At 28.8% G+C, this 23,802-nt stretch overlaps 1 long non-coding RNA gene and 1 pseudogene across 1 annotated transcript; both read left to right on the top strand.

Annotated features, from left to right (window-relative positions):
• Positions 1–1,520: 1,520 nt before the first annotated feature.
• Positions 1,521–23,802, top strand: part of LOC107870612 — a 44,754-nt pseudogene continuing 22,472 nt past the window's right edge.
• LOC107870614 lies at positions 17,428–23,596 on the top strand. Its single transcript, XR_001674213.2, has 3 exons — positions 17,428–17,948; positions 20,805–20,878; positions 23,197–23,596. It is a non-coding gene; the product is annotated as an uncharacterized LOC107870614 (long non-coding RNA).

The raw sequence follows: 23,802 nt of genomic DNA, 5'->3' as shown, positions 1-23,802 counted from the left end.
AAATATTGAGAATTATATTAATTAACTTGAAAAAAAAAAAGTAATAAAGATGCAAATTGAACCCAAATCCTACTTGTCCATGAACGAATTTATCCTTACCATATATAACAACTCGTAGAATAATTTCATAAGAAAAAAAAAAAAAAAAAAGACTTACTTACAAATTCAAGAGGTACATATTTTATTACGTATATTAGGAATTCTTAATATAGTATATTCCTTAATACTATATTGAATTAAGTACAACAAATATTCAAATACGGAGTATACCCTTAAAATAGTGGTAAGTAAACTCTTTGCATCAACCCGACTCTTATAATGGTTACCTCAAGAGACTTCTATTTTAGGAGTATTTTTCTAGTTGAATAGTAGAAAGTAAAATATTAATTAATTTTCCTTTCATATATTTTAGGAGACTCATATTTTTTGGAGGTTTAGTTAATATAATAAAAAATAATTAAATGATAAATTGAAGAAAATAGTGAAAAGACAGTTTGTCTAAAGAAGAGTCTTTTAATGAAGGGCATAAAGTTCAAATCATTTTTCTAAAGGTCTTTTCAATTTTAATATATTATAGATATAGATTTTTAATTTCAAATTTCCACGTGACATATTTAAAACTATAAGATTAAAGGGTATTGTGGTACATTCGACATAACTTTAGTTTAACACAATAAGTTTTAAAAGCTTTTTATTTTTCTAAACTCCATACAAAATCAAAACAGATTATTCTAGAAGTATATAAAAATATATTAGTTCATCAACTCTTTTTTATTTTTCCACTACATTATAAATAGATACCTATTCTAATAAATTCAATTTAAAAATTACGAGATAATTTTATTATTTTATACTTATTTTGTCTTTATTATTAAGTGCAATTTGTTTAATTCCCAACATCTAAATAACTTATAATAATTCAGAGCGATATGTAAACTTGTCATTTTATTTATTGGATTTTGTCGAATTCCGCCCTTATTTTCTTATTAATTCTTTAGTGAAGCGAAATAAGTTTCCCATGCTAATCTTTAGCCATCTTTTCTTATTACGTAATTTGTTTGACAAAGAATAACACTTTTTTACATTTAAAAATAGCTAAATTTGTTATTTTTATTTTTATATTATCATAATAATGAGAAGGTTTTATAAGTACACAAATGTTGTGATATATTCAAAGGTACAACTTCCATATTTTTTACGGTCACAATATGAAATGACATGTTTTACATCAAAAATCTTACTCTCCGTGTCTCATTTCATGTGACAATATTTTTTTAGTTCGTCCAAAAAAGAATATTGCCACATGAGGTTAGAGCTTGGATGGTCCTTTTTGTAATATTTAAAAATAATTTAACTTTAAAAATTATTTTTTATACTTAATAAAAAAAAATTTATAACTACGTAAATATCTAAGGATTTTAGGAGTACTCTCGTTTTAGATCTTACAAGTTTCAATTTTTTCTTTTAAATACTATATATGTAAAGTCAAATAATGCTGCATCAAATAGGACGAATGGAGCATAAGTTTTTTCCTTTTCCGTAAACTTGATGCTCATAAAAATAAGACCATATAAAATGGAAAGGAGTTAAAGGGGTAGTAGTTTCTTTTCTATCTTCTTACTAAAATGGGTTTTTGTTCATTTTTGTGAAAAAAAGAAGTCGTAACTACCTAGGGTTCTTTCTCTTTTTATCTCTTCTTTAGTGTGAGAAATTAAAACAAATCCAGGGTTTCCATGTTTAGGCCATATTGGGGAAATTAAAGATGGGAAGAGGGAAAGTAGAGCTGAGGCGTACAGAGAATAAGACAAATAGACAAGTGACTTTCTCCAAGAGGAGAGGAGGTTAAGTGAAGAAAGCTCAACAAATATCTGTGCTTTGTGATGCTGAGGTTGCTTTGATTATTTTCTTCCACAATGCCAAACTCTTTGAATTCTCTTCTGATTCTTGGTACGCTTTCTAATTTTAATTACTCCCTTAATCAATTAGTAGTTATTTTTTTTTCGACCCCACTAATTAGAAGGATCAATAATGTTTCTCTTATTACTCCAACATGACTCACACCCACAATTTATGTTTTTATTTTATTATTTTTCATTCGTTAAACTATCGTTTGACGGAGAAGGGTGTTCTCCACTTGAACAAGACTCGCTTGTCCTTCAACAATAGTAGTACTCCTTATGTCTCAATGTGACACAATTTTTTTAGTCAGTTTGTAAAATAATGACATATTTTTATATTTTATAATAATTTAATTTTAAAATATCTTTTCACTCATAATAAGATGTTTTGAAGTCACACCAACATATCTGACTTATTTAAAATGATAAAGCCACACCAACATATCTGATTTATTTAAAATGATCACAAATATTGTAAGTATTTCTTTTTTAAACTTGATGAAGTTAAACAACATCACATAAATTGAGACGGAATGAGTAATTATTTTAAATACATGTGTTTTCTTCTCTTTTTGGGTAAGAAATTATATCTTGTAGGGTTTTCTACTTGAACTCGAAACTAAAACAAGCCAACAAATAAAAAAATTATCAAAATACGCTAAATTAAATAATTTATTACGTTTTTCACTTTTTTTAACGGTCAACTAACGAAGTTGACTTTTTATAAAACGTAAGAAATTATTACGTTTTACATATTTATTTGTAAAACGTAATAATTTCTTATGTCTTCTAAAAAAAAATATGTAACACGTAAGCATTTCTTACATTTTATATAAAATTTGATAAAAAATATAGTGTTTTATCAAATCCCTAATAAAATATATTTTTTCTGAAAATTGAAGTAAAACGTAATAAATAGTTACGTTGTCCACTTTTAAAACAAATTCTACTGTTTTAGTTGACATCAATATGGTCCCCTCTCCCACCCCACTTTCTTTTCTATATTTTATTTTCTTTTAAGTTTTTTTATCTCTAGTCCAAATAATTTATTGTTTCTCTCTATAATAAATTTTTACATTTTGTATAAAAATAATAAAAAATAGAAGTACTAATTACCTCATGAACTTAGCATTTTTTTTATATTTATTCTATATAAAAAATGACCGCTTCTATTCTTAATTATCTGATTTCTCTCTAAAAAAAATTATATTTTTGAGTTTTCCTTTACTCCAAAATAGTGAAAGGTTGAATTTTCGTCGATCAAATATACAATTATCTAAAAGAATTATATTTTGTTTGTATGATAAAAACATGAAATTAATTTTTTTCGGTTAGTGTTTTATTGTAGAAATTAATATGGAATACGTTTCTTATTATAATTGATGGAGTAAAAAATTACAATTTGATTTAGGGTGGACAAAAATCGTACCAATAACTTTGACTTATGAATTTTTAGTTGCAACCGGATCTTAGTTCCAACCAAAATACTACTTATACATATATATATACACACACACACATATATAGGGTGTAAAATAATTATTTAATATAATTTTATTGGGTTATTGGGTTATCGGTTTATCAATAAAAAAATTAAAATCGAACAAATAACACAATAATTTTTTTTATTAAATCATTAAAAACTAACGATAAATCAATAACATTTTTATCGGTACAATTTTATACACTCCTAAATCAAATTGTGATATTTTACTCCATCAATTATAATAAGAAACATATTTCATATTAATTTCTACAATGAAACACTAACCGAAAAAATTAATTTCATGTTTTTATCACACAAACAAAATATAATTCTTTTAGATAATACTCCCTCCGTTTAAAAAAGAATGACATACTTTGACTTGGCACAAAGTTTAAGAAAATAAAGAAGATTTTTGAATCTTGTGGCCCTAAATTAAAGTAGTGTCAAATGTACCAAAATACCCTTTAATCTTGTGGTCATAAACATACCAAGTGGAAAGTTGAAATTAAAGTATTGCCAAAAAAGGAAAGGGGTCATTATTTTTTAATCAAACTAAAAAAAAGTAGATCATTCTTTTTGAAACGGAGGAAGTAGCATATTTGATCGACGAAAATTCAACATTTCACTATTTTGGAATAGATGAAAACTCAAAAGTATAATTTTTTTTAGAGAGAAATCGAATAATTAAGGATAGAAGCGGTTATTTTATATAAAATAAATATAAGGAAAATGTTAAGTTCATGAGGTAGTTGATACTTTTTTTCTTATTATTATTTTTAAATTTTTTATGTAAAATATAAAAGTTTATTATAGAAAGAAACAATAAATTATTTGGACCAGCAATAGGAAAACTTAAGAGGAAATAATATATACTTCCTCCGTTTCATTTTACTCGTTTCAAATTTTATTTTTTTATATTTTAACCTTTGCATTAATTATTTTTTCTATAAATTAAAATGTAAACATCATTTAATAGGGTTATTATGGTAAACTAGCCATGTTATTTATTATTTTTTTAATAGATATGTCATCCCAATTTGAGATGAGTAAAATGAGACGGAGGAAGTAAATAAGAAAGTAGGATGGGGGAGGGGACCACAGTGATGTCAACTAAAACAGTATAATTTTTTCAAAAAGTGGACCACGTACCTATTTGTTACGTTTTACTTCAATTTTCAGATAAAATATCTTTTATTAGGGATGTGACAAAACAATGTATTTTTTATCAAATTTCGTGTTAAACGTAAGAAATTCTTACGTTTTATATTTTTTTTTTTATAAAACGTAAGAAATTATTATGTTTTACAAATAAATATGTAAAACATAATAATTTCTTACGTTTTATAAAAAGTTAACTCCGTTAGTTGGCCGTTAAGAAAAAATAAAAAACATAATAAATTATTACATTTAGTCTATTTTGATAACTTTTTAAATAGCTGATCTATTTTGATCACTTTTTATTTATTGATTTATTTTGATTCCGAGTTCTTTTACTTGCATGAATTATGTCTTGCATCTTTATTTATCCAGTATATCTTCTTTTTTTCTATGTACGACTTGTTTGACTAATTAATGCTAGCTTGTGTGCATGATGAGCACTGGTTTTTCCTGTTAGGTTTTGTTTTTTTTCCTTTTTGTCTTGGATCTTCTTTCCTCTAGTGTTGAAGGGTAAGAAACAATGAAGTAAAACTTGGAACCTTGATTTACAAGAGTGATCTCTTGGGACTCTGTTCAAAGGATTTCTCACTTTTGACAGAGACAAGGCATTTCTAGGTCCATATATCTAGGAAAATTTACACTTCCAGTATTTGCCTTTAACATGAAGAGTCAACCAAGGTACATACCTGAAGTATGCGAACAAATTAAAAAAAATTGAAATTGGCTTTTCTTCTTAGGTATTATTATCAAACGATCTTGTTTTCAACATAATTTAATTCATGAAAAATAAACTTTAACCACAAATAAAAATATGAAGAAACAATAATTTTATTGATAAACGAGGTGGTTACAAATATGTTTCTCCTTTGATTCTTCTCTCTTCATTTCCATCATAATTCCCCGTTAGTGACGTATTTCTCGAACATATGATGATCTCTTAATAAATATTCCATGATTTTGTGGGATATTGGAGATCCGAATCTTTTTACGAATATTCATCAGTTTATGGGATATTCAAGATGTTGTTTCAGGGAAATGCTACCCTTTAAATAGGTGTGATTTATGGTAAAGTAGCCTCCTAAAACTCTAACAGAATTTGGATTCTTTTTAGCTTGAAGAGTCCCACAAATTTTAGATGTCTACAGATGCCTAATTGCCTGTTGTGAAGTTAAAATTTTCACTCAAAGCGTTTAAATATAAAGAAGTAAACATATAAAGAAGGTAAATAGGATTTAACATGTACTATTTACATAATAAAAGTAATTTTAATTATATGTAAATAGTATAATTTATGCTAAGCGGATTTGAATAAACACCCTCATCCGATCTGACTGTGCCTCTGCTCATGATTCTTCAATTTGAGCCAAGTAAAATATTATTAGCTTGAGTCAAGAATGGACAAATTATAAAAAAAAAAAAAAAAAAAAAAATTAAAACCTGTAAATGTGAATGGACAACTTATAATTAATCCCCCCTCAAAGTCATTATAATCAAAAACTAAAGGAATTATTATATAAACCCTTTCTTAAATTTGGCTACGTAACTTTTACTAATTTTTTTTATTTGTGATATCATACTTATTTTTTTTATTTAAATTTTTCTTTGTAGCAAATTCTTTTAACCTAATTACTATTAATTGATAACATATAACTTAACTAATTTATCCTTTACAAATATTCTTTTATTTAATTAATTTTGTACATATTCTTTCCAAGAAAAAATTATTTTCATCTTTACTATGTCAAATATGATGCAGAAGCTTCTTATTCTACTGATCTACTCACTCCTACCTTCACTTTATTGAAAAAGTATAGTGTAATTCTTAGCATTCTATAACTTTTATTGATCTATTATTCTTTCGGCTCATTACCTAATTGTTTATGACTTTACATACTTAAAAATTATATCCAGGACCAATCATGTATTTTGCTTGCGTGTCATTTAATATTACTGTAATAACTCTCCATCAGTTTTGGAGCACCACTAAAGAAAGAAGAAAAAAAATATACTCCTTAGTGAAACAAATTTTGTCTTTTTTGGATAAATAACTCAATATTCAATTAAGTCATTGATAACTTGATTGCACCATAGCATAAAAGCTAACAGATAACATAAGCTCAGTATACGAAATACGTGCATAAATATCTAATTTAATAGAGAAATCATAAATTCATTATGCCACAATTCTTATACTGAATTCGCCCTGCTATAAAATAACTAGTATCTAAAAAAAAAACAATAAGATACACACAAATTAATCCGAACTAGGAACACTGGTACTCACTCCCTTCAAAACCATTGAATTATTGAGGTATGACACACCTCTTAAGGAAAATCTTTTAGGACATAAATTATAGATTATTTTTCACTATTACTTTTTTAATTTCTCTTAAATTACTCTCCTACAAAATGTAGAAAATGTTAAGTATTTAAGAACCTCATTAAATATTAAAAAAATAAAATTGAAAGAAATTTTCAACATATTTCTTAAAGAATGAATGATCTATTTATTTCAAATATTAACGAATAGCTCAGTAATTTATTTATTTTGAAATGATGAAATTACTTACTACTTTCTCCGTCTCATGTTATTTGTTTCGATTTGACATTACACATTGATTAAGAAAATAATTAATAACATGACTACTTTATCATAGTACTCCTATTACATGATGTTTATATTTTAATTTGAAGATAAAATAATTAATATTAAGGATAAAAAATGAAAAAAAATATTTTATCTTAATTAATAAAAAATAATAAGTAAAATGAGAAATCAAATTAAAAAATTTGAAAGACGAAAAGAGTATAAAACAAGAGTGATGTGAAATTAACTTTGTCTGAGTTGACGCGAATCTAAGCAGCGCGCACATGCGGAGCCTATGTAGAAATTAAATGCACCACGTTGATGTCCAAACCTAATATATTCTCCCCATCTCATTTTACTTGTTTTAAATTTTATTTTATTTGTCACTTTTCATAAATTAAAAAGAGAAAAAAAATCATGTTTTATTATTTACATTAATTATTTTTTTTTAAATTAAAATGTAAATATTATTTAATAGGGATACTATAATAAATTAGTCATGTTATTAATTATTTTTCTTACTCAATGTGTCAAGTCAAATTGGGACTAATAAAATGAGACAGAGGGAGTAATATTCAGTTGTTTTGTTCTTATTGGTTCATAGTCAGCTTTTTTATTTGCATATTATTCTCTCCATTTATTTTTACTTGTTCAATATATTAAAAATAAATATTTAATGATATTTATTTAATTAAAAGATTAATAAATAATTTATCAGATTCTATCTATTTAACCCATACTAATAAATACTATTCTCTTTATTCCTAAATACTTATCATATATGCTAAAAACATAAATATTCCATAATACTTGTTATTTTAAATTTAAGATATGATTAATTATTTATTTACTTTTACTCTTAGTGGTAGATACAAAGAGATATTAATAAGATGGGGCAAAATAGAGTAGTAGTATTAAATAGAGATGAGTAGTAAATAAGGATAGTTTAATCAAATTATCCTCTAGTTAATGTTTTTTAAAGGTGCTTCCAAAGTAAATAATGCTATACATATTTGTGATATGTATTTACTACTCTCTCCATCCCTCGTTACTGTCTACTACTCCCTCCGATCGGATTTATTGTCATTTTTTTTATTTGTCATTTTTGACAAGTCAAAAAAAACTAAAAAAAATCATGTTTTATCCTTAGCATTAATTACTTATTCTTTAAATCATTTTTTCAATACTTATTACTCCCTCCATTTCAAAATATTAAATTAATGGGGTGTGGTACACACCCTAAAAGAAAATCTTTTAGGACATAATTTGTAGGTTACTTTCTCTTATTATCCTTTTAATTGTTCTTAAATTACTCTCATAGAAAATGTGAAGTACTTAAAAACCTCATTAAATGAAAGGGTAAAATTGAAAAAATATTCCAACATGTCTCTTGAAGAATGAACAATTCATTTATTTTGAATATTGAAAAATAACTCAACAATTCATTTATTTTGGAATAAAGGGAATACTAAATACTATCACTTAATAGGGCAATATGGTAGAGTCACTATACCAATCATTAGTTTTTTAATGGGTGTGTCATATTAAAAAATGATAAGTAAAAGCAAACGAATGAAGTATATTAAAAATAATTATCTACTTTTACTTGTCTAGTTTGAAAAATCAAGAGACAAACTTATTATTTTGTATCTATTTCGCATTTGCTATTAAATATTACTCTCTCGGGTTCTTTTTATTTGCTCCATTTAGATTGGGCATACAACAACAACAAATCCAATGTATTCCCACATAGTGGGGTCTGGGGAGGATAAAATGTACGTAGTTCATACCACTATTTTCAGAGAAGCAGAAAAGTTATTTTCGATAGACCTCCAACTCATGACAAAGAATAGTAAACAAATTCGTAATAAAGCATGAAACAAGCTGGAATAACAAAAATAAGACTCTCATAAAGTAATATCCCTACACTAACGAACCAAAGGCACCCCCATCCCCTCCTACTAGCAACTCCAAACTATGGACCTAGCCCTAAGACTATCGGCCCGGCTACCCCAGATCTCTCCTAACTACTGACTGCGATCCACCCACATGTACTAGCCGTCTAACCTAATTCGTGTCCTCCATACTGTAACAACCTAAAAATTTGATGAAAATATGTGAAATTTATGATTTTTTATTTTTTGACTATTCTACCCCTTCCCGTAGTTGCATTATGGTATTTCTGAGGTGTGGGAGTGATTGACATGATTTTTGATGCATTTTGGTATCATTTATGCAATTTTGTGGTTTTTGATGGCTTTAAGAGTCTTATTTTGGACTTATGTGGATATATTTTGATCCGTACGACGGTGCACCCGAGCTCATTTTGACCTATTGATCGGAAAGTTGAAAAATTGAAAAGTGGGGTGTGGGACCCACTTTTGGTCGAAACGACCTCGTATGGAAAATCCAACTTCGCCAACAGGTCCAGATTGTTGATTTTAGTGTGTTAGTATGTTTGGTATGATTTTACGTTTTTCAAATCTCATTTCGACCTTCGGTTTGGAAAATTATGATTTCGGATTTCGGGAATCAATTTTGTGAAAATAATTTTTTTCAAAAAATTTGATAGTACCATCGCGTCCGGAACGTCGAATTTAGTGTGGTTGTATAGTTCGTTTGCGTAAATCAGACTCCAAACGAATCCCGAGCACCCCGTCGAAGTTCATTTCGACTTAGAAAAAAAGACTGCACAGTTATTGCAGAAAAATCTGCAATATATAACAGATTTTTCACCCTTTTTGGCCAATTTTGCTCATTTATCATCTTGCCTCTTTAGAGTTAAACCCTAAATATTTTAAGAGCTTAAAAGTGAAGTTTGTGAGAGCTTGGGAAGCTAGATTTACACTTATTTCTTGATTATATTACAGATTTAAGGTAAGAATTCACTCTTTTCTTAGTAATTTCTTCATTAATTTCTCAAAACCCTAAAAATCTTAGGGCATGATTTTAAACCCAAATTTCACTCATTTTTACTTGAATAATACTTTTATCTTATAATTATTAGTTTTTCATCAATTTAACCTCCAAAACAACTCCGATTCTGAATTTTAACCCGGATTTCAAATATTTTACCCGGTAAAGCTCAAAAATGGTTTTTCTTCTATTTGAACCTCGTTTTTTACTCGATTTAACTTAGTTTTTCAGCTATAGGTTCCTAAAAATATGGGGAACATGTTTTTGAAGTAAAGTTTCGATTTTGCCCTTCTTTTTTGAAAACCCATTTTGGGGGTCGGTTTGGACCCCAAATCAAAAATAGTCAATATGAGTATCGTTGGTTTTGTTTTGACGTGTAGATTTCATATTTGGTGTTTTTAGTGAAGGTCGGGATTGTTCGTAAAAGGTAGGATTGCGGGTTCAAGTGTAGCGGATCAGTTTCGACTTTCGATGTAGGTTATGACTTAACTCTTCAGACTGGGTTGGGTAGTAAATGATGGTACAAAATGCATGTTAAGGGTGGGAACTAATTATGAAAAATGGCTAGCTACGTGTTGTGCCTGTGTGGGGGCTTATATGTGATGTAATTATCGAAATTGAAATATTATGTGATATGTTTGACCGTGTGGGGTCCTATGTGACATTGATAGCCTTGAATACATGTGAGTAATTGTATTGTATTGTTTAATGTGGCACCATTGGTGTATTATGATTATATTCATACTTTATTGGCATATGAGACGTGAAAATTCATGGATGAAATGAAAATAACGAGTGAATATTAACTCATGTGGTTGTGGAAATGTATCATTATGGTTGGTTGTGGAAATATATCATGTGGTTGGTTGTGGAAATACTTATTGTGATTGGTTGTGAGCATTACATCTTCATATCATACTCATTCATGAAACATTGGTACCACCGTGGCAACATCTGAGAAATACTGGCAGCCCTTTTTTAAAAATACTATAACACCTTATAAAACCCTTTCCGAGGGATATGCTGGATAGGAGATATGAGATATATGGATTGTATATGGGTTGACGACCCCCCATGAGTCCAAAGTAAGGAAGCTTTAGCTCCGTAGGTGTATACAAGGATTGTATGACAATCCCGGAGGTTGTGCGACAACCTCGTGCATCATCATCATCATCATCATTATCATCATATACATTGCACTTACTTTATTGTGTTTATGTGGTGTTGTATTGCCTTATTGACTTGTCATATATGTGTTTGTCTTACTTTTTTTTACTTGTATTTGATGATCTTGTATCTGCATGTTCTCTCTTGTTCTATTATATCTGGCATAATGTATACTTGTGTTCCGTATCTTGGTGTGTTTTTGGTAATATATATGAGATATATTAGAACTGTTAGTGCAAGCGGTGTAGGCAACCGTTGTGGGACATTTTCTGATTGCAGGTGACGTGCCCTTAGAGTATATTTTGTATGCTTTATTTACCACTTTGCTTGGTCGACCTATGATACCTACTGAGTACAAGTAGATCGTACTCATGCATACTGGGCTCTTTCGGTGCAGGTCCTAGCTCGAGTGAGCCTCAGCTTACTTGATTCGGGCGATTGTTGGAGCTTCCAAGATAGCAATTGGACATTCATACGTCCGAAGTTCACCTTTATCTTTCTGTACTAGTTATGTCTTTATTAGTATTCGAAGACAATTATTATTCCTTTGTGGTTATTTTTCCAAGGTATTTGACTCTTGGATTGTATTAGTAGTTCTTACACTATTGACACTTGGTTTTGAGCATGATTGGTATTCTGGATAAGTTCTTTCCGTATTGTTATGATTATTTATATGGTTCGGCTTCATTCTAGAAGTCTTACCTTGGGATATTTTTATCTTTTTCTCTATTCGTATTAGTTTGGGTGATAGGCTTACTTGTCAAGGTACACCGCGACAAGCGCCATCATGATCCTCGTTTTTGGGTCGTGACACATACCTTCCTATCTAGGGTCATGTCCTCAGTAAACTGTAACTGCTCCATGTCACGTCTAATCACCTCTCTCCAGTCACTACTAAAATACTGTGAATTACATGGGAATTTTACCTAGGAAATGATATAGCAGAAAATACATGCGGATTTACCTACGAAAATATTAAATTTATCAATATTAAAATATATTACCTGCGAATTATATATTTGTAAAAAAATTCCGCAGGTAAATTTGACGTCATATTGCGCAAATTTCGTACTTGCGACATTACCTGGGGAAATGTATCGGCGGGTTATTTTATCTCTAGGTAAATCCGCAGGTATATGGACAAAAATATATATTTTTAAAATCCATATGAAAATTTTCAGGTAATTTATCCTACGGATTTACGTAGAGATATTTTTATGGAAATTTATGTACTGGATTTTATTACATGGGAAATTATTTGAGGATTTTATGCTGCGAATTTTGTTGGGGATTTACCTGCGAAATTATTACTTGCGACATTACCTGGGGAAATGTATCAGCGGGTATTTTATCTCTAGGTAAATCCGCAGGTATATGGATAAATATATATATTTTTAAATTCATAGAAAAATCTCCAGATAATTTATCCTACGGATTTATGTAGAGATATTTTAGTGAAAATTTTTGTAATGAATTTTATTTCCTGAAAAATTATTTGGGAATTTTGTGCTGCGCATTTTATTGGGGATTTTATTCTTGGGGATTTACCTGTGAAATTATTACTTGCGACATTACCAGGGAAATGTATCGACGAATATTTATCTCTAGGTAAATCCGCAGGTATATGGACAAATATATATATTTTTTAAATCCATAGAAAAATTTTCAGGTAATTTATCCTAAGAATTTACATAGAGATATTTTGGTGAAAATTTATGTAATAGATTTTATTATCTGAGAAATTATTTGGAAATTTTATTCTGCAAATTTTGCTGGGAATTTATTCTTGGGGATTTACCTGGGAAATTATTACTAGGAAAATTATTGTGGATTTATGTTTCTACAAATTTAGCTGAAATTATTTCTTGGAGATTTACCTACAAAATTATTACTTGAGAAATCATTGGGGGATTGTGTTGCTACAAATTTAGCTGAAACTATTTCTTGGGGATTTACATAGGATTTTTGGGACTTGAAAATTTTAAATAGGAAAAGGATAAACTTGAAAAATAAAAAATAAAAAATTAAAAGAAATTAGACATTAAATCAGTGGACATGTATAATCAAGCAAAAGATGCTCAAGAAATTAAAATTAGTTTGTTGACATGGATGGTATCGCAGATGTATTCGAGCTGAATAAACCTTAGCTTGACTCGTTATGTTATCATCAAAAAATTAAAGATATGAAATTTCATTTGCCAAAGATAGGGCAAAGAACGACTCAGGGCTCAAATAAAGCGTGTTTTTCTATTGGTTAATTTAAATATAATTGTAAGGCATCATACTACGCACGATAATATAATATAATATATCAATATAATGTACATTTAGGAGGCGTTTGGTCAGAGATATAAGGTATAATAATTATGAAATAAAAAAATAAAATAAAAATTTACATTGAGTTAAAAGTATTAGGTAGTTTCAGAATTATATATATGATGAGATTTAGGATGGGAATTCTGTTTGTTCGATTTGCTTGTTTAATATCGGTTCCTTTTTTTAATTTTCGGATTGACGAAAATGACAGCCATAATCAAACTAAAATAAATTCGATTCGATCTCTATAAATTCGGTTAAGTTATTTCGAATTTTTTTTTTCAATTTTGAAGATTAAAGTAGTGAGTCTTTCTTTGTAATGACTGAGCATTTAAAATTTGTGATTTCTTTTTAGAAAAAAATATTTTTTCTCAAACTTATTTTTCATTTTCAAATATAAATAACTCAACATGGATGAAATGAAATAGCGGAAAAATATTTTTATACTAAATATAATATATATATATATATATATATAATATATATATATATATATATAAATACAATAAAATATATTTATTATTGTTGATTTTAAAGTAATATATTATGTGTCGTATTTTTATTTATACAATTTATTAATAACTAATCTGAGTATAATTATATTATTTATTTTACTATTATTATTATTGTATTAAACTGCAACCTTAATCAATTTAATTTTTTAATTTATTTATTTTCTAGTTTGATTTTGCCAATTTGTAACAATTTTAGCCTAATTTTATCCAATTTATTATAATCTAGCCGTATTTGTGTCCAATTAAACTCAATTTCAAATTTCATTCATTATTTTAACCAAATTCTTAATCATTAGATCTCAGCCGTCAATCAACATTTATTTATTATTATTATTATTATATATATTTAATATTAATTTTATATAGTTACTTATTTATTAAATATCAACCTAATTCAAATCAATTTTACTAATTTATTTAAATTCTAGCCATTTTATACTCAATTTGTGTCAATTGAGTTTAACTTGACTCGGTTAAAATCCCCAATTCAATTTTTTAATCCAATATATAATCCCAATTTGACTCATCTCCTCAATTCTAATCTCAATCATTCATCATATTTGATCAACGATCAATATTAAATCAATTTTCACTAATATTTTTCTTGAAATTGGACAGCTTCAAACTATTTTTCTTGAACCGAGGGTCTATTTGAAACAACCTATCTACCTTATCAGTAAGGTTTCCGTACACAGTACCCCCCAAAGACCCCAATTTGTGGCAATAAATTGGGTTAGTTGTGTTGACACTCAATTTTGACCTCCCGATACCCCTCTTAGATTGTTATTTTAGCAAAATTATTAATTTTAAATGTTGATATTTTCCACGCATTATTTTGATATCAAATAAATATTAACATATCGCATTCATGATTTGAAAATATACGATTTATTTTTATATTACTATTTCTTACATTATATAACATTTTACATAATTTTGCTAATATTTAATAAATTATTTCCATAATTATACATGCCCATAATTTATAAACATTGTCTATTATTATTATTATTATTATTATTATTATTATTATTATTATTATTAAAAATTCAAAACTCTAATATATATTTGTACGTTATAAACATATTTCAATGTAGGTCTACAAAAATAATTAATAGTCGAGGGTCTTTCGAAAACAATCTCTCTACCTCTCTGAGGTAGTGGTAAGGTTTGTGTACCCCTACCCCCTTAGACCTCAGTTACAAAATTTCATTAAATATGATGTTGTTTTAGATATATATTTGTTACAAATCAAATGATTGTTGTTGATGGATTTTAAATTATAATTTAGAAAATAATTCATTTCAATAACCCAACTCGTTTATCTATATATACATTAAAGAATAAGAGAAAATTAAAATATGCATCTATATACATAATTACATACTCAAGTACATACTTAATACATATAATATAAAAATTTGAATGTAAAAAGTACCTTTGGATTTTGTAATTAATTATAAAAGAATTTATTAATAATGTTAGAAGGTGGACTTGAGAATTTGTATACCTACATTGAAATATATTTATAAAATAATAAAAGAAAAAATTACAAAAAGTAGCATACTTAAGACTATAATTACAATAAATAGCAACACTTTTGTAAAATTACAGTTTATAACAAGGGTAACATTATTTTACTCATTAACTAGGCAAGTGCATATTTTACTCTCACTACTTTACATTTTCCTATTTTCACTCCACTATTTCACCCCCCCCCCCCTCCTCCTCCCCCAAATATAGCCATATCTTTTACCATTTTTTTTAATTTTATTTTTTATCATTTTATTTTTTATTTTATTTTATTTTCATTTTTTATTTCCACTTTATTTTCTATTTTCTATGTCTCTTCTTTTTTTCTTTTTCATTTTTTTTCTTTTTTATTTTTTGTTTTCTTTTTTTCCTTTTCCATATTTGAAGATAATTATATCTATGATCTTCAAGATTTCAATATAAAACATCATTACTGTCTTTCACTCTCTTATATCTCTACCTTTTTTTTTCTGATTAGTTTTTCTTCATCTTATTTTTTTATTTTGATTTTTTTTTCTTTTTTATTTTTTTCACTTTATTTTCTCTCTTCTTTTTTTTTTTCCTTTTTCGTTTTCTTTTTTTTTTCCTTTCTCATATTTTTTTTCTTTTTCAATTTTTTTTTTCTAAAGTGAAAAGAAAAAATGGAAAAGAAAATAAAATTAAAATAAAAAAAAGATTAAAAAATAAAAAAACTAACAAGAAAAAATAGGTAGAGATATAAGAGAATTATATTTTGAAATTTTGAAGATCATGGAAATAATAATCTTCATATTTGAGATTGGAAAAAGAATCTACTAAATTAAGTAAAAGTAATTTATGAGAATTTAACTAGATGAGATAATTATTCCTTCTTTAACTCAATTAATTTGAGTAAATCAAGGGCAGTAAATCTTGTTGTATATGTATTTGTGTAGCAATAGTTTACTTAAATACAAAATATAATTTGCTATACGTAATTATGAAACTGTTGCTATAAAAGTTACAATTAAGAACCTATAGTTGCTATTTCTAAAATTTTCCCTTTATAAAATTATAATTACCTATTATTTTCACGTATAAATATATATTAGAGTTTTTATTTTTAGTAAAATTAATTTTAATATTTTTCTCATTTATTTCATTACAGTTTTGTCATTAAATTATATATACTCAATTAATATTTCTTACTTTTATTTTTTTATCTTAAAAATAATTTTTTACTTTTATAGAAATTATGTTATATAGATTAAAAAATAAAAAAAATATTTTTATAAAAAAATAAATTCTTAAAAAAAAAAAGATACAAATGTTGATATAAATATAAGGGCAAAATAGGTCTTTTAAAAAATCAAATAGGAAAAAGGAGGGAGAATGATTATTGTTCAAAATTGAGGAGGTGTTTGATTTTTACAGCAAAGTTTGGGGGTATAAACGATTTTAACCCATTAAAAATATATAAATTATTTTTTATTACTTTTCATTATCATTTTTATAACTTATTAATTCAAATATAATATTTTATTTATTTATTTTACATTATTTTATTAATATTTATCATATGCACACTCACAATTTATAAATACAATCTTTAGTTTTCATTATTATTATTATTATTATTATATATTTATTTATTTTTACTATAGCAACCCCTTTTTTATTATTTATTTATTTATTTTCCGCAACTTATTTATTTTTAACTTAATTTTGTCAATTTATGATAATTTTAGCCTAAATTTTACCCACTTGAATTTAATTTTAACTCTTCAATTCAATTATGGCCTAATTTTAAATATATTAGAACTTTAAATCTTAGTCATAGATCAAATTAATCAATGGCTCTCTTTCCTTTTTAAAATATCAAAAAGCAATCCCTAACCATTTTCGCGCGACAACAGTCGCACTTCCTTCTCTCTCTACGCTCTTCTTTCTCTCTCTAAAGTTCTTTCTCTCTCTAAAGTCTACCATTACAGCCGCCCATTTCTTCTTCTCCAGCTAACCGCGCCGCCGACGCTGCCGCTAATCCGACGCCTCTCCTCTCCCTCACCCCACTGGCGACGCCACCAGTCGAGCCAACACCTCCGTCGCGGACCATTTCCCCTTCTTATAAGCTCTGCCGCCATCGCCGCTGCACAGCAGCTACAAGACTGACGGGCATGCAATCACCGCTGCCCAGCCGCACCAACTAACCCATGTCGCCGCCGCCTCTCATCCAGCCAGAAAACAGCTGCTCGACCCATTTCTGACAAATTATTCGATGAGAATTTTAAAGATTTGTTCGTATCAGCATTCGTATGTATAGATTTATTTCTGAAATTCTATTATTCTTTCTGGTATTTTCAGCTTTTGGGTTCGTGCACAAGATAACAACATTTGAGAAGACTGTAGGATTCCAGGTATTTATGCTTCAGAAATCGAATTCCTATCCTTAGTGTTGGATTGTTTTTAGGCTTGACTTTAACTACTCGTAGTAAATATTACAGGTGGTTTGTCCCATACCACTCTGAACTCATAGTAAAGTTTTTTGGCTATCTTTGAAATTACACTTTACCATAAAAAAAAACCACCAAATTGTCAATAACCTTCTGAGTGGCCTTGCTAAGTGTGGAGATTTAGAAAATATGTGATAAAATGAAAATTCATTATTAATATGGGTTGTAGTGGGGTGGTTGGGTGATAATATGAAAAATTCAATTAATAAAAGTTATAATTGGGTGCACAAAATTTTTCACGTTGACAAACTGCATTTCAAGATGATTTTGTAGGCAATCTAAACTGATGCAAGTTAGTCTCTGAAATTTGATCAGTGTCAATAGGCTTGTTGTAACGCCCCGAAATCTGATTCCCGGATGCCACATGGTGCTTCGAACTACAAATAGTCCTGAGCTAACCCTGGCTGCTTTTTCTAAATCTGAATCTCAAAGTAGGGAAATATGAATGAAAAATCATAGTAAATGCAGAAAACTGCCTGAACTATCTGAGTATGTCTAATAATACTAATCTCATCAGTCTAAATAAGCAAATACTGAAAATCTGAATACTGAAACAAAATCTGAATACTAAATCTGGTAGTCTGACAAGCCTCTACTAACTGAAACTAGGGAGTCACTGGGACAGGCCCCAGCTGACTCGAACTATCCGAAGTGAATGTTAAAGTATCTACTAATAGACTCGAAATCTGAATTACTAAGTCCCCAAACTATGAGGACTCACCAACTGCGGGAATGTAGATGAGATACTCAAAAATCACTCGCGCTAGCAGACTGAGCACCTGAACCTACATTATGAGACAATGTAGCACATAGATATATATGTGGATCAGTACTTTGAGGATGTACTGAGTATATGAGGATGAATGCAATAAAGAAGTAATATCATCACAATTTATAAAATCATGCATGCTAAGTGTAAATGACTCACATAGGCTTAAATAATTTGAAATCTGAAGATCATAAATCTTGACTAGTAAAGCACATAATATAAATCATGTGAGCCATTACACTTAGTTCTGAAATCTGTGTTCTGTTCTTATTCTCAAATCATATAGGTTAAGTGAAATTTGTAAGTCTGTATAGAAAATACTTTATCTTTTATCTGAAGGTTTATCTGTAGTGGAGGTTCTTCTAACCGACATAAACCATGTGAGTATTCATGGAGTCCAACGTCTTTGTCTCCCTAAGGAGGAGCATCCTCACGTTGGGGAGCCGAGTCATACTCTTGCGAGGAAGTATAACCTATCTGAGTGATCACATATCTATCATTCACGTAGAATTGGGAATAATCTAAATCTTACATTGGCACGTAGTTCTGGGGTATGAAACTGTAGTAACGTACCCATCTCGGTGCTAAATACTACTCCCAAAACAATATCTATATGCTCATTCTGATGAAAATTCACTTTTAAAATAGTCTAATGGTTTATAATGAAAACCAACTGTAATTCTGTAAAGCTAAATCTGTAATTTGAATCTGCAAAGTGGATTTCATATCTACTCTGAGACCAAAAGGTCAAATCTTTATCAATAATCTGAAAGGAATTTGGTCATAGGGTGCTTATAGAACAACAATCTTGAAATAGCAATCTTTAATTAGGGATTAACGACCCATGCAACAATCTCATGTTAAAACATCTCAAAATTTCATGCTTGATAATGTAAACATTTATAATTCAACATAAAATCTGAAAATTACTGCACAATGCATAGAAATATGAATATAGTCATGTAATTCGACTTCTAAATCAATGGAAATCTCATAAGTTTGTAAACAACAATAATAGGTATAAAACGTAACTTGAATTTCATGGAAAAACACATAAAATCAAATAACTCTTGTAATTAAAAACAAGTTTTGAGCACAAAGATGAAAGAAGTATCATTGTTCATAACCCCGCATACCTCAATGGATGAACTAGATGCTAAAACTTGAATCTTGGGTCTCTTTTGATACTTTGGAGATGACTTCTTAGAGTTTTTGAATTGGGGATTCTCAATCTTGAATTGCCTTGTAGAATAAATGGAGAAATTTGAATTTCTTGGGGAGGAAGTTTGATGAACTAGGGTTTTGCTTGAGAGAGATTTGATGAAAAGTGGATGTAAAGTGCTTTGGAGGGGTTTAATTCATTGTTTAGGCCGGATTAGGGCCTAGGAGATTTACCAAAATGCCCCTCTTAAACTCATAAACGGAACTGGAAAAACAACCAAAATCCCAACTTTTGGCCTTGGCACGACGCGCAACTATAGCGCCAAGCCACTAAAAAATGCCAACTGAGAATATGCATGGTGGTGCGATGCGGTGATGTCGCGTTTCCACCTCGGATGGGACCTGGAAACTTCGCGCGACGTGCCAATATCGTGGACCCTCACTGGAATTGAACAATTGGGGATTTGGCCCTCTCCGTGATGCACCAATATTGCGGAGGGCTGCTGGACATTGACAAACATCATTTAAACCTTCTCCACGATGCGCTAATAACCTAAATGACGGTGTCTTACGTCTGGAATTTAAAATAGCCATAACTTCTTACTCAGTTATCGAATTTAGGCGGATCTTATATCGTTGGAAAGGTTATTCAATTTCCCACACAATGGGAAGTCTAAATCTAAAAAATTCTATGCGAAAAATATATTATCTATCTTGGAAGATTTTCTTTAACCTTCTAGGGATGAATTCAAGCTAGGAAAAGTACGGGTGTTACACTTATTGACCTTCTAATTAGCTGACAAGTCCTCGCCTCCTTGAATCTTCTTCAGGCTCTGGTGTAATTTACTGATGCAGAAACTGCTACTTCAGCAAAGGATGCCCTGGATGGAAGAAGCATTCCCAGGTGATTTTGGATTTATATTTCAGTTGGTTATGAATTGTTTTTGTAGATGTACTGCACACACATGGGCTGGACATCTTTGAGGAGCATTTTAAAAACAATTTACTGAAGGGGTGCACATGCTCCGTAGCTTAGCTGTTCCATATACAGTTTATATTGACATTTGAGTCACCTTCTTCTTGTGCTCATGCCCATTCCAGCCACGTGGTTAATGAGCCTATCAAATTCTGCTTTCTAAATGCTGCTACAGAATATGTTTATAACTAGGAGTCTAGGACCGGTAAGCCTATTTGCTTACTGTCAAGTTAATTTGTATTTAAGTTATTAATGTGGTTGACTGGTAGGACTATGAAGTGCATTATTGTTCATTACTGTCAAGTTCTATTAAGTACTCCATTTTAATTTGTTTGTCTGGTTTAACTTGAAATAGAGTTTAACAAAGTGAAGAACATTTTGAAATCTTGTGATCTTAAATTAAAACTGTATACAATGATCAAGTGTAGCGTTTTGAAATGTGTACTAGTGACTTCAAAATAATCAAATGTCATCACTTGAGAAGTGAATTAGTGATTTGAAAATTATTTAGTGTAGTTACATGAAAGGTGAACTTAAAAAGGGTTAAGAATAATGACTTGAAATGTGAATTAGTTATTTGAAAATGATTAAGTGTGGTGATTGGAAATGTGTACTAGTGACTTCAAAATGGTTAAGTGTAGTTACTTGAAAATTGTCAATTATAATGACTTGAAATGTCAATTAATTAGCTATTTGAAAATAATTAAGTGTAGTGACTTGAAATGTATACTAGTGACTTTAAAATGATTAAGTGTAGTGACTTGAAATGTGTACTAGTGACTTGAAAATGGTTAAGTGTAGTTACTTGAAAATGGTTTAGTGACTCGAAATGTGTACTAGTGACTTGAAAATGGTTACGTGTAGTTACTTGAAAGTGGTTAAGTATAGTGACTTGAAATGAATGATTAAGTGTAGTGACTTGAAAATGGTTAAGTGTAGTTATTTGAAATGTGAATAGTTACTTGAAAATGGTTAAGTATAGTGACTTGAAATGTGAATTAATTATTTGAAAATGGTTAAGTGTAGTGATTTGAAATGTGTACTAGTGACTTGAAAATGATTAAGGGGCCGTTTGGTAGAGAGTATAAGAATAATGCAAAATATGGTGTATTAGTAATGCTTGTATTAGTAATGCTTGTGTTAGTTATGCTTGTATTAGTTATGCTTGTATTTTTCTTATGCAGTGTTTGGTTTGATGTATTAAAAAAAACATGAATTACATTATTTCTAAATTTTTTTTTTTTTACATAATACCCTCAATAGATATGTTGAAAAGGATGCGGAGAATTTTTTGAGGGGTAATAGGGTCTTTAAGCATGTTAATGCATGCATTAGATACATTGCATTACTAATGCCATAGATTTTGAGGTATTAGTAATACAAACCTTAATACACAATAGAGTGGATAACCAATGCTTGCATTAGTTATACATAGGGTAAAAAGGTATACCAAACACTACTAATACACATTAAACTAATGCATGCATTAACATTTCAATACACTCTACCAAGCGGCCCCGAAGTGTAATGCTTTGCAATGTGAATTAGTTCTTTGAAAATGGTTAAGTGTAGTGACTTGAAATGTGTGCTAGTGAGTTGAAAATGGTTAAGTGTAGTTACTTGAAAATTGTCAAGTATAATGACTTGAAATGTCAATTAATTAGCTATTTGAAAATTATTAAGTGTAGTTATTTGCAATTGCGAACTTGTGACTTGAAAATGGTTAAGTGTAATTACTTGAAATTGTGAACTTGTGACTTGAAAATAATTAAGTGTAGTTACTTGAAATGTGTACTAATAACTTGAAAAATAAAGTATAGTTACTTGAAAATGATTAAATATAGTGACTTGAAATGTGAATTAGTTAATTAATAATTGTTAAGTGTAGTGATTTGAAATGTGTACTTGTGATTTGAAAATGTTTTAAGTGTCGTGACTTGCAATGTGAATTAGTTATTTGAAAATGGTTGTGTAGTGACTTGAAGTGTGTAGTAGTGACTTGAAAATGGTCAAGTGTAGTTACTTGAAATGTGAATCAGTTACTTGAAAATGGTTAAGTATAGTAACATAAAATTATAATATCAACCCCTCTTCTATTTCATGTTCAATTAATGTTAGAGAATAACAAGATTTTTGTTGAAATAGATCTCAGTTGTACTATATTGTTGCCAATACTCTTTTTATATTTGCCTTTTTCCTATTGCAACTCCAATCTTGTCATTTGTCTTTTGCGTATTTTGTTGTAGCATCAAGCAATTTAGTACAAACGGCCTCTTATGGTGGAGAGGTCTTGCTCAACTGTTGGAAGTTAAAGAATTTGTTAAATGATGAACGCCCATCTCAAGAAGACAACCAAGAGGATGAAAGTGATGATGACTCTGACGCGTGAATGAAAGTGATTCTAATCTTGATAACGTGGATGAAAGTGATTCTGACCTTGATGGTTGGTAGTTTTATTGAGGATTCAAATTTGAAATATTTTATTTTGGACCATTTAAGAATCATACATTATTCATGTGGATGTTTTGAATTATTTTTTTTTTGTTAGTTGTAATGATTTACATTAGACTTGTATTTAATGATGTTTTTGAGAATTATTGAAGGTTTTGAATAGATTTTTGATTAATTGTGAAATATTTTTAGTAATTTACGTGTGAATTATTATTTAGGAATTTTCATGGGGGTGTGCATGCTAAATATTCATGAAAATTTTCTTGAAAAAATGTGTTCTTGCGAAAGAGTTCGTGGGGAATAATTTGTGAATTTTTTCGTGGAAATCTGCAGGTAAAATTCTCTTTTATGAAATTTTACCAAATAATTCATGCAAAATTTTGATAGTTAATCGCAAATAA

The sequence above is a fragment of the Capsicum annuum genome, chromosome 5 (assembly GCF_002878395.1).
Source record: "Capsicum annuum cultivar UCD-10X-F1 chromosome 5, UCD10Xv1.1, whole genome shotgun sequence".
Lineage (NCBI taxonomy): Eukaryota > Viridiplantae > Streptophyta > Magnoliopsida > Solanales > Solanaceae > Capsicum > Capsicum annuum.
Note: the sequence above shows the minus strand (reverse complement) of the source record. Positions and strands in the feature narration are given on the sequence as shown.